The sequence below is a fragment of the Schistocerca piceifrons genome, chromosome 4 (genome assembly GCF_021461385.2).
Source record: "Schistocerca piceifrons isolate TAMUIC-IGC-003096 chromosome 4, iqSchPice1.1, whole genome shotgun sequence".
Classification (NCBI taxonomy): Eukaryota; Metazoa; Arthropoda; class Insecta; order Orthoptera; family Acrididae; genus Schistocerca; species Schistocerca piceifrons.
This window is the reverse complement of record NC_060141.1, coordinates 310575275-310586670: the sequence shown is the minus strand read 5'-3', so window position 1 is coordinate 310586670 and position 11396 is coordinate 310575275. Positions and strand designations below refer to the sequence as shown.

At 44.1% G+C, this 11396-nt stretch overlaps 1 protein-coding gene across 1 annotated transcript in view; it reads left to right on the top strand.

Moving 5' to 3' along the window:
* The first annotated feature begins 1389 nt into the window (after positions 1-1389).
* Positions 1390-11396, top strand: part of LOC124794737 (LITAF domain-containing protein) — a 67520-nt gene continuing 57513 nt past the window's right edge. The window contains exon 1 of the mRNA XM_047258340.1: positions 1390-1532. The gene's annotated coding sequence lies outside the window, so the exon portion shown is untranslated. The remainder of the gene's footprint in view (positions 1533-11396) is intronic.

Here is an 11396-nt window from a genome sequence, read left to right as displayed (position 1 = left end):
CTTGACCAATTTACTTCAATTTTTACACATTGATCTAATAAATATTCATACTGACACAGGCTAAATATGTTTTAAACAACAATTTCCAGCTTTTCTGTTAAAACTAACTGTAAGGAAGAAAAGCTGTATGTCAAAATGTGCAGTTTTGTTAACATATTCACAGTCAGTTGTGAGTATGACAGCATGACATTTAAACGATTACAAAATGGTTTGCGTCAAATATATTCTTTATCCTTGAATATAATTTGAAACAAAAATTATATATGCAACAATGTGCTGTTTTGCTTTCTTCCTTGCAGTTAGTTTTAACAGAAAATAGGAAAGTAGTTTATATGGCTTATTGGCTTATGATTAGATTACTACTATGGAACCTGGATCATCAAATCATTGTCATCCTAGGCATTCAGAGATTAAAACTAGGCAAAATACTATCATTGATGGTACTATCCTCACAGATTCAGCAACTAGATTTCACATACCAATTATGTCACCCATTTCCCCTTTCCATTCTAAGGGAACTGAACTCCCAACCAGAGTTTTGGTGAAATAACAGTAAACAGAGCTCAATGTCAGAGAAAGGGTGGAAGAGGAGATAGGCAGAGGGGAAGGAGGAAACGGAAAGAGAGAAAGGGAGGAGGGAATGGAGGGAGATAGGGGTAGGAGGTTATCGACAGAGAGGGTGGGGGGGGGGGGGGTCGGGAGAGGAGGAAATGGACAAAGAGAAGGTTGAGGAAGAGATGGGCAAAACGAGGGACAGAAGGAGATTAGGACATATATCCAATTCCCAGCCATATTTAACAATAGTCAAGCATTGCCGTTTTCGTTGGGCTGTTATATACTTTTTTTACGTAACTAATAACGTCACAAATGACTACTTTTTCTCCTTCATTAGAGCTGACTTTTTCACTTAAAATGTTATTTAATGATTACTGCTTCACCAGATTATGTTCTTATTTATATACAGTGTGGTATCAGCTCTGTTCTTTTATTATAAAACTTAAATAATTTTTCGATTTCACCTATCTAACCTCGGTTTTGGAAGAACGGACAAAAGTCGACTAGGAACCACTGCAGTTTGACACGAAAACAAAGGGTAATAATAGAATAAATATTAATTAGACGCAAAATCCACACCTAGGGATTACGTGTGAGCGTGGCGAAAATTGGTTAGCTCCCTTTGTTAGCAAACGATGACAGCGTCAAAACTATCTTCCCGAAAAGCCATTGACTTGACGTAACGTGACATGACTTGATGGTCCCTTCGTTGCGTGTGTGAATGCCGTCATTTGAAAACATGTTTGAAATGCATTGTGGAATGCTTTGACATGACGTGACAGCCAGTGTAAATTGGCCTTACAAAATAATATAAAACATGAAGTATGACGACAGCAAATAAGCAAAGACCTTATTGTAATGTACACGTGTTTCTCTATCTCTGAGCAGGAATAATTGAGGACAGGGCACATTAATAACAGTGGCGAGGGGTGCAAAGTGTTTTTGGGGCGTAACTTGACGGAGAATTGTAAACAACGGTATGCTGTTACATGCTACGAATAATTTGTATCTGAAGCTTCTTTAGGAACACGGTGTACATACCTTTAGGTTTTTATGTTTATGCCTGTTTTAACGAAAATCTTGTAAGCACAAATAACTGTGTAAAACTGATAGTAAATTAAACGAGACTTTATGATTCCGCAGCTGTTGCTTCTTGGGCGAATAACACGATGACTTGTGGTAAAATCATTGAGATGCATCCTTACAGAATACTTGCCATCAAATGTACACAGCATCTAATTTTTAGTGCAGTTGAGATGTAGGGTAGGTTGGGGTTAAATAAACCGCGGTGTTAATTGGACTACCACAAAATTTACAATTCAAGAGGGAAAATTGTTTTCGTACTATAAAGTTGTTTGCTTAGGTTGGAAGTACTATTCGAATTTACATGGCTGCTGTAAGTTAGCTGCATTCGCAGATATACATTAAAATATGTAATTTTTTCCCCATATATAAGAAATGACATTAAAATTTTAATTACCAATAGTATACCATTTTGTTTTTGTGGGTTAAATTGAGTGTTTATTGCTTTATTATACTCCGTGAAATATAAGCTGTACAAGGAACTATTTTCCCATTATTTTGAAGGTTTTTGATAAAGTGAAGGTGGGGCTAACTGGACCAAAAAATTTGGGTTAAAATGGGCCGGTTCAGTTAACACTAGCAAGCTGCTGATGAAAGAATATGATGATCATAGGAACACCTCCTAATGCCCCCAGAATTACTGTATAAGACATTGCAGTCTTGTAGGGGTAGCATATTCTTTGGCTTCTACTGTGTCCAATATCTTGAAAGGCTTTAGCGTTAGTGATATTGAACCTTCCAGTTAAAACATACTGAAAAAGATTTTTTTTATCATATGCAACGGACACCTCTATAATTTCAGTAAGAAACAGCCAGTGACTCACTGGCAGCAGATACTAACAAACCTGCAGATGGCAGTGTGGAGAATATTAGGAATCAGATGAGATCTGCAAACAAAAATTACACATCTTGTGTAAATGTGACTATATTCCCCTTCTTCACCATTTTCATCACCACTTGTGCACAAGTCAGTATTGGAGGAAATCAATGTAGTGGACATTATCAGCATCTTGAGAGTTGCTGTTGTTCTCTTCCAGTATTTGGCATTTGACTGAAGGGTTTATTTCATTGAATGTGTGCTTTAACTGCTTTGATATTCTGTCTTTTGCTACTGCACCTAACTGTTGTTTGACTGGTGTACTGGTAAAGACAGGTGCTAGGAAAACAGCAAGAGGTAGAAAGAAACGAAAATCAACTGTCCTTACCAGTACACCTGTCAAACAACAGTTAGATGCAGTAGCAAAAGACAGAAGATCAAAGCAGTTACCAAAAAAGCACACATCCAATCAAATTCTTCAGTCAAATGGAAGAGAGTGACAGCAACTCTCAAGGTGGTGGTGATGTCCACTACATTGATTTCTCTGATACTGACTTGTTAACAAGTAGTGTTGAAAATATTAAAACATTGAAGCAGGAGACTTTACTGTCATGAAAGTAGAAGGGAAAACTGTCAAGAGTGGTCACTAATATTTTTAAGTCTTTAGTCATTTAAATGTACTACGTGGGTGTGAAGTAAAATGTTTTACTACAGTTGTTTCTGCTACAAAATTTGACGCTTACCAGTCATTGCAATTTAGGTTATCTTTATTTGATAAGCTGCTGCAGTTATCACATTTTGACATCACAATGAAACTGTTACTTATAGAATTTAGGTTCATATTTAATATATAGAAAGTGAAGTTTCGTTTTGCAGTCAGATCCTGTAACTCCACTTTTCATCATTTTCCCACATTTTCTACTGAAGTTTTCATTAGAAAATCCAGTACTGTGAGGCTTTTACCTACTTTCTGTTTCTGTGCTTCAAGTTGTAATGTTTGTATCATCAGGAACGTATTTCAGCCAACAGTACTGCGATGGTATCTATAGTGTCCTTTTCTTGTTTCTAATTTAAATGTTGGACAAGTCTATGTATAAATTAACAAAGGGAAGTGGCTGTCAGAAATTGTCTTACATGTAGTTGACTATCAGTGACCAGCTACATCTACCAGTACTTGAAATGCAACGGTACTTTCACCTGTGGACATTTTGTGTTTTTCCACTAGAAAGAGCAGATTAGCAGTTGTTAGCATCTCACTTAGATAATGAATTGACATAATTTAGTTCCCAGTATGATTGTCAGAGAGGAATCACAGGCAGTGTTTAAACAGAATGTAAATTGCGCTCTGGAGAAGTATGTGCTGAGTAAGTGGATTAAGGAGCAAAAAGACCCACCATAATGCCAAGGAAGCAAAAGCTGTTGCACTCTGTTTAAAATAAAATGTGCAACTGACAACAGGCAAAAGTTTGCTGAGATTCGTGCATCTGTAAAAAGATCTACGTGCGAAGCCTACAACCACCACAACCATAATACTCTAGCGTAAGATTTGGTTAAGAAGATTCTGGTCCTATGTAAAACTGTAAAGCAGTTCTAAGGCTTCTATTCAGTCACTTGTTGACCAGTCTGGAGTGGAGGTTGAAAATAGCAAAAGAAAAATTCGAAGTTTTAAATTTCTGTTGAAGGAGAATTGTACAAACATGCCATCACACAGACCGTAATGTGGCCGACATACTAATAGGCTTCCCTGGCACAGAGGAACAGCTGAAAGAGCGGAAAACAAATAAGTCGCCGGGTCCAGATAGAATGTCAGTTCAATTTAATGAAGAGTACTCTGTGGCAGTGGCCTTGTTCTTGGCATTTATCATGAATTTCTCACCCAGCACAAAGTCCCAAGCAACTGAAAAAAAGTGCAAGACTCCTTTACAGTACTGTTCTAAGGTATTACACATCCATATAGAATTTTGAGATTTTTGGTACAGAACGTCTAAAAACCCATTTGTCTTTGAAATTTCAAATATTTATTAAAGAAAGATATTCTGTAAGTGAGAAGGAAAGTTATAATGAAGGAGAAGATTTTCTAGTGTTTTAATGCAAAGGAATATGTCAACAGTACGTACATATCTTAGTATGTTGTTGGTCCCACAGGTTAGCACTTAGACAGCTTTCACTCCCAGGCTTGGAGTAGATCAATTTTCTAATGGTACTGATGTAAATTTCATGATGCTACACTTTCACAGTCACCTCCAGCATCTTCCTCTTCTTCTTTTTCCCAGGTTTCTTGTTCTGAGTTCCTTTCCCAACCAGTCACCACAAATTCTCAATTGGATTAAATTCTGGCAAATTTCTCACCCACAGAAGTTCTTTGATACCCAATTCAGTCATGAGAGAACAAATCTGAAATTATAGATTTGTATGATATGTAACAGTGGTAACCTTGGAAATTATATTACAAACAAAAAATAACCGAAACTCAACTTGTTTATGTGTGGCATGGAGCCACATCCTCTTGGAAAATCCACTGCGCATTTGGAAAGTATCACTTGCAATGAACAGCAGAGGTTGCCAAATCATAACTTTGTATTGATCACTGTTAATTGCTCTCTGAGCAAAGTACAGCCATCCAACATATTGGTATGTCATTGCTCCCCACACCATTATTAATAATGTGTATTTCATGATTTGTACAAGGCAGTCAGGATCCATCCTTTCATTGGGTTCACACTTGATGTGAGCTTTCATCTCCCCCCCCCCCCCCCCCAGGGGGCCGAATGCTCTTTGACAGGTTTGTGCTTGGCTACCACAGGGCCCCAACTTTTGCAGCATCTTTTCCCTTCCATGATGCATATCTATCCTCTTGCTATTCTTTTTCCAGTCCCTTGGGGAACACATCTGGGATGTTGTTGAGAGTGTTGTGCATTGTCTTGCTGTTGTAAGAACAGTCTCACCTCTGTTTCTCGCTCCCGTTTCCTTTCTTTTGTTTCCCTTATCCTCTCATTACTCCACTTCAGCGTTTAAGGTTTCTCTCATACTTCTTCCTCGCTGTGCACTCCTGAAGGCCGGCCCGTGCGTCTGACGCATAACTGGTGACTGGGTAACATGTAATTCTCAGCCCCAGGTCGACAGATAGGGTTCGCACGTACCCCCTCCTGGTACAGGCCAGGACCAGGGAGGGGTGCTTACCTGAGCTGCAACCTTCCTAACTCACTGGTTGGTTCCTCTGTCAGGTTTTCGCCCCCAGTTGGAAGGAGCATGCCATTCAATCATTATCCATTCTGGCAATCATGGGGAATTTTCTCACAATGAGCCAATCATTTTCACAATCAACGTCTATGAAATGTAAACGTAATGAGGCTAATGATTCAAAGACTTTTTCCGCTGCACCATGGTTGCTCGTGGTCTCACGTACTGAAGACGGTCAGTCCTTCACCACGATAAAATCCGTTTATTATTCAGAAAGGTGTTGATGCATTTGCTGGCCCTGTGAAATCTTGCTCTCGTTTACGGGATGGCACTTTGCTTTTGGTGACTACCTCTGATTCTCAAGCACGATGGCTGCTCACTGCCTCACTTCTCCACAGCTACCCTGTTCGTGTTGAGGCCCATAGAACTTTGAATTCTTCCTGTGGTGTTATTTACATTAGGCTGCTTGATAGTCTAACTGAGGCCGAAATCCAATCTTACCTCTCAGATCAGGGTGTCATTGCCGTCCATCAGGTGATGGAAAAGGTAGATTGCTCCTTAGTGCGCAACTGCACTCTTTTTCTCTTGTTAGAGTGGTCTGTACCAGAACAAAACAGGCTATGAAATTATCATAGTCTGGCCGTACATTCCAAACTCAATGTGGTGCTACCAGTGTAATTGTTTCAACCCCACTAGAATGTGTTGTTGACACCCAGCCAAATGTGTACCTGTGGTAGGTATGCGCATGAGGGCGATTATCCACCTCCTCCTCCCCACTGTATCAACTGCATGGTGGCTGACCTGCCTTCTCTCGGGATTGTCCCATGTATCTTGATGACCGAGCTGTCCAGGGGATCTGGGTAAAGGAAAAAAGTCACTTACAAGTTATTGGCTAGTCTCAAACCATGCATTCTCCCATCTGGCACCTATTGTTCTGTTCTTGTTAATCCTCACTCCATAACAGACATGGCCACGCAGACATGTGACCTCAAATTCAGCTCTGAGGTTGTAAAGTCATCCAGTGTCAAGGTAGTGTCGCCATCCCCCCGTCCAGCAGTGCAACAAGCCATCAAACTCTCACCTCAAGGGGAGAAGCTACACAGCCTCCTGCAGATTTGAGGGTTAGAGTAGGCTCGCGGTATTTCTGCCTGTCTTAAGAGGCGACTAAAGGAGTCTCAAACATTTCAGCCTATATGTGATGGTCCCATCTCGGATTTGACCTCCATATTTCGAAATTCTTCTGAAGAGCGAGTCGATTGGGGAAGTGCGCCTTACATCATGCATTGTGTCCATTGTGCATTGAGACCTTTAGCCAGCTTTCTCATCGTCGCATTGCCGTCCCGCTTGTTTTCCATCTCTTGGATGAGGATACCATCCTGGGTGTGGTTTCCACCATGCACTTCGCAGTGTTGCTTTTTGCGGAGACGAAGACCATGGACTTTCTTGCACCTAAAATGCAGCACAGTAGCCGGTCCATTGTGGCAGGGCCACCATGTACCCCCCTGGCAACACACGGATTGCTCAGCTGATGCCTGTGCTGTTAACTCCCCATGTATGCCATGGAGTAGATGCCTATCTCCCTGGGGCATCGGGACTCCCGGCAATGGCCATCCTGCCAGGTGGCCCTTGCTGAGGCTGGCTGGCACCTGTGGGGAGGGCCCTTGGTCGGAGTGGGTGGCATCAGGGCGAATGACCCGCAATGAACTGTGATACTTCATCTCTTGCTGGTGGCTAGCCGCCAGCATTCTATAAGCATTCTTGGGCTCAATTCAACACTTAGAAATACTATCCCAAATCGTTCCCCTCCCTGGCCACACCATGGGAGGGGCGTACGGATCAGGATGGTAGTGACACTTATTCGCCCCGGTTCCTAGTTTGTACGAACGCTGATGGGGAGTCTTTCGTGTCAATGAAGCCTCAATTCTTTGTAGAGCATTTAGAGGACAAGTTTGGGGAGGCGGAGGGCTTGTCCAAAATGCGCTCTGGGTAAGTATTGATAAAAAATGGCATCCTCTGCCCAGTCACAAAGGTTACTTGGTTGTGACAAGTTGGGGGATGTTTCAATTACCATCACACCCCATAAGAGTTTAAACATGGTCCAGGGTATTATTTTTCATAGGGACCCTCTTTTGCAGTCCGATGACGAGCTGTGCGCCAATTTAGAGTGTAAGATGTTCATTTCATCCAGCGCGTTCATTGGGGTCCGAAGGATAAGAAGATTGCTACCGGTGCCTTCATCTTGCACTTTGAGGGTGATACACTACCGGAGAAGGTCAAGGTGATGGTCTACCACTGTGATGTCAAGCCCTATATCCCTCCCCTGATGCGGTGCTGTAAATGCTGCAAGTTCGGTCATAGGTCTTCCCACTGTACTTCCAGCCTCACATGTCGAGATTGTGGATGCCCATCACATCCCAATACTTCATGTGCCCCGCCTCCCATCTGTGTCAACTGCAGAGAGCTTCATTCACCTTGCTCACCAGACTGCAGGATCTTACAGAAAGAGCGGAAAATCATGGAATATAAGACCCTGGACCGACGGACCTATACTGAGGCTAAGAGGAAATATGAACAACTCCATCCTGTGCAAATAACTTCCTCATATGTCGCCGCTACGACAACCGTGATAGCCCCATCAGTTCAGCGAATTCCAGTGGGCTCACCGAGCCGTACAACTCCACATGCCCCCTTGCCCATGGGGGGCACTACCCACCCTGTTGCTCCTGCGCCACCTACCTTGGGGGTAACATCCCCCCACCCATCGGGGACGTCTGTCCCCACTTCTAAGCCGGAGAAGTGTCCAACTTCTTCGGCTCCTGTCACTAGTGAGGGGTCCCTTGGGTCCCTCCCTTCCCAGGTTTCCACAAATGGGAAGGATGATGCCTGGCAGTGGCGTAAGTGCCCACAAGCAGCTGGTCGTAGGGCTTCGCAATCCTCCTCTGTCCCGGAGACTGAATCAGTGAAGCTCTCTCAGCCAGTGAAACCCAAAGAGCAGTGAGACAAGTCCAAAAAGAAGACCTCTAAGACGAAGGAACTTGTGGTGGCACCCACCCCACCGCAACCTACAAGCTGTGCGTCCAAGGGCAAGGTAGAGATTCTGACGTCCGCTGAGGACCTAGATCTTGTCAGACTCTGACACAATGGATGTCACTCACACAGGTACTCAATTGGTGGTAGCAGGTGACCCAGTGGTGTAATCTACCTCCTCGGTCCCTTCACGCCTTTCTCGGCCATGGACAATGTCATCCTCCAGTGGAACTGTAGCAGTTTTTTCCCACCATCTTGCTGAGCTCTGACAACTTCTCAGCCTTCACCCTTTCCTCTGAGTTGCTCTTCAGGAAACTTGGTTTCCGGCGATGCGAACCCCCGCCCTTCATGGCTATCGGGGTTATTATAAGAACCAGGCAGCTTATGAGAGGGTATCTGGTGGCGTCTGCATTTATGTCCTTCACTCCCTTTACAGTGAGTCTGTCCCTCTACAAACACCTTTAGAGTGTTTGGGTGTGGACGCCTCAGGCTGTTACTGTCTGCAGTCTCTATCGTCCACTGGATGGTGATGTCCTACAGCATGTCCTGGCTGTGCTGACAGCCCAATTGCCGCCACCTTTTCTGTTACTGGGCGACTTCAATGCCCATAACCCTCTGTGGGGTGGATCAGTGACAACAGGCCGAGGCAGCGTCATTGAGCGAGTGTTGAGACAGCTCGACATCGTACAATGCTCTAGAGTTCAGTGAGTGGGAATTCCAAAGTGCCCTAGCCGCTTGCCCTGATAAGACTCCTGGGCTAGATCGCATCCACTGTCAGATGCTCAAACACCTCTCCGTGGACTGCTACCGATGCCTCATAGACCTTTTCAACCGTATCCAGGGTTGAGGGTGAGTTCCCGTCACAATGGCGGGAAAGCGTCGTAATCCCCATGTTGAAACCTGGCAAGCTGTAGGTGGAGAGCAACTGCCCCATTAGCCTCACCAATGTTCTTTGCAAGTTGCAAGTGGACCCCGGTCATGTAGGCATCCCATCACCCAACAAACTTCGGGCCATCAAGGAGACTACTGGTGCGTGGCGCACCTCTTTACGGGTGTCTCGCAAGGACTCTGTTGTCCTCTGCCGGCTGTGCATTGGCCACAGCTGGATAACACACAGCTATTTACTGCGTCGTGAGGACCCACCTTTATGTCACTGTGGATCAGCTTTGATGGTGGTTCACATCTATTGGACTGCCCGATTTTAACTCCACTCAGGCAGATGTTTGCACTGCCTGATACACTTCCTGCACTTTTATCAGCTAACGTTGTGATGGCAGATTTAGTTTTGAGTTTTATTCGTGCAGGGGGATTTTATCGCTTGATGTAAGTGTTTGTTCTTTTTTTTAAGTGTGTCTGACCTTTGGCGTATGATTTTAGATTGGGGTTTTTAGTGCGTTTCTTGGTGGTTGGCTTTCCTTTTTTGTTTCTGTGGTTGGCCAACCACAGAGACACTCGGTGTGATTTTAATTCCTTTCTTCTGGTCTTTATCTGTGTCATCTCTTGTCATCTCCATTGTTTGTTTTTATTCTTTGTGAGTGTTTCAAGTTCGTGGAAAGAGGGACCAATGGCCCTAGTAGTCTGGTCCCTTCAATCCCACAAACCAACCAACCAACCAGCTACATAACTGGTTGGCTGGAAAGGACAGAAGGAGCACTCCCATGAAGACTTCGTACATCCCTCCAGCCAAACAACGCCAGAGTCTTCCTCTAACCGGAAAGGCTTGAAGTCCACCAAAGGAAAACCGTCTTTCCCTTTGCCGACTCGAAGATTCTCTTTGATGGCGTTGCCACATGATACCTTTGCCCGACTGGCCTCTGTACGCACCCCGAACCGTTTCTCAGCAGTGGACTCACAGACCGACAGCACAGGTGATCCGATATTTCTGTGGACCCCATGGAGCAGGATCCTCCTGAGTCTGTTCGCTGTAGTAGTGACTCTCCACAGGCTGTCACTAGGCATCTGCCTAGGTGACTCCTCTTCATCTCTTCATCATCATGACTCTCCTCCAATGGAACGTTCGCAGCCTTCTCTCCCACAAAGAGGATTTACAGCTGCTTTTAGCATTGAAGTGTCCCTTTGTATTGTGCCTTCAGGAAATAAATTGCACCCTCACGACCTCTTTGAGCTTTCACATTTCTTGCCGGTTTGTTTTGACCTTCCCCCCCTTAGGTCGGCATTCCATCTCGTAAGTGTGTCATGCTGCTCAAACAAGATGACATTCATAGACAACTCATCTCCCCGATTAAACATCTTCAAGATGTTGCAGTTCACTATTTCCTTCCCCACCTGTCTTTTTCCAACTGTACCATTTATGTCCCTCTGTCTTTCGATGTCACCAGGGCAGACTTCCTTCAGGTTATTAGGCAGCTACCTCCCCCATTTCTGTTACTTGGTGACTTTAATGTGCATCATCCCCTTTGGGGTTCTCCCAGAACCTGTCTGAGAGGTGCCCTCTTGGCTGATCTTCTTAATCAACCCAGCCTCTTCTGCCTTAACACTGGAGCAGCCACTTAGCTTCCCGACTCCTCGCACACCTATTCACATTTGCACCTATCTTCTGCACTGCCCAGCTTGCCCATTCTTTCTGACGCCTACTTGAGCGGCCATTTCCCATGTGCTATCTGTTTGCTGACTCCTACCCCACCTTACTGCTGAGAACATTCCATTCCTTGCACTTACTCTTTACCATGCTATGTCCCAGTCCCTTGGTGCAATGCAGTTAGTGCAAGGAGAC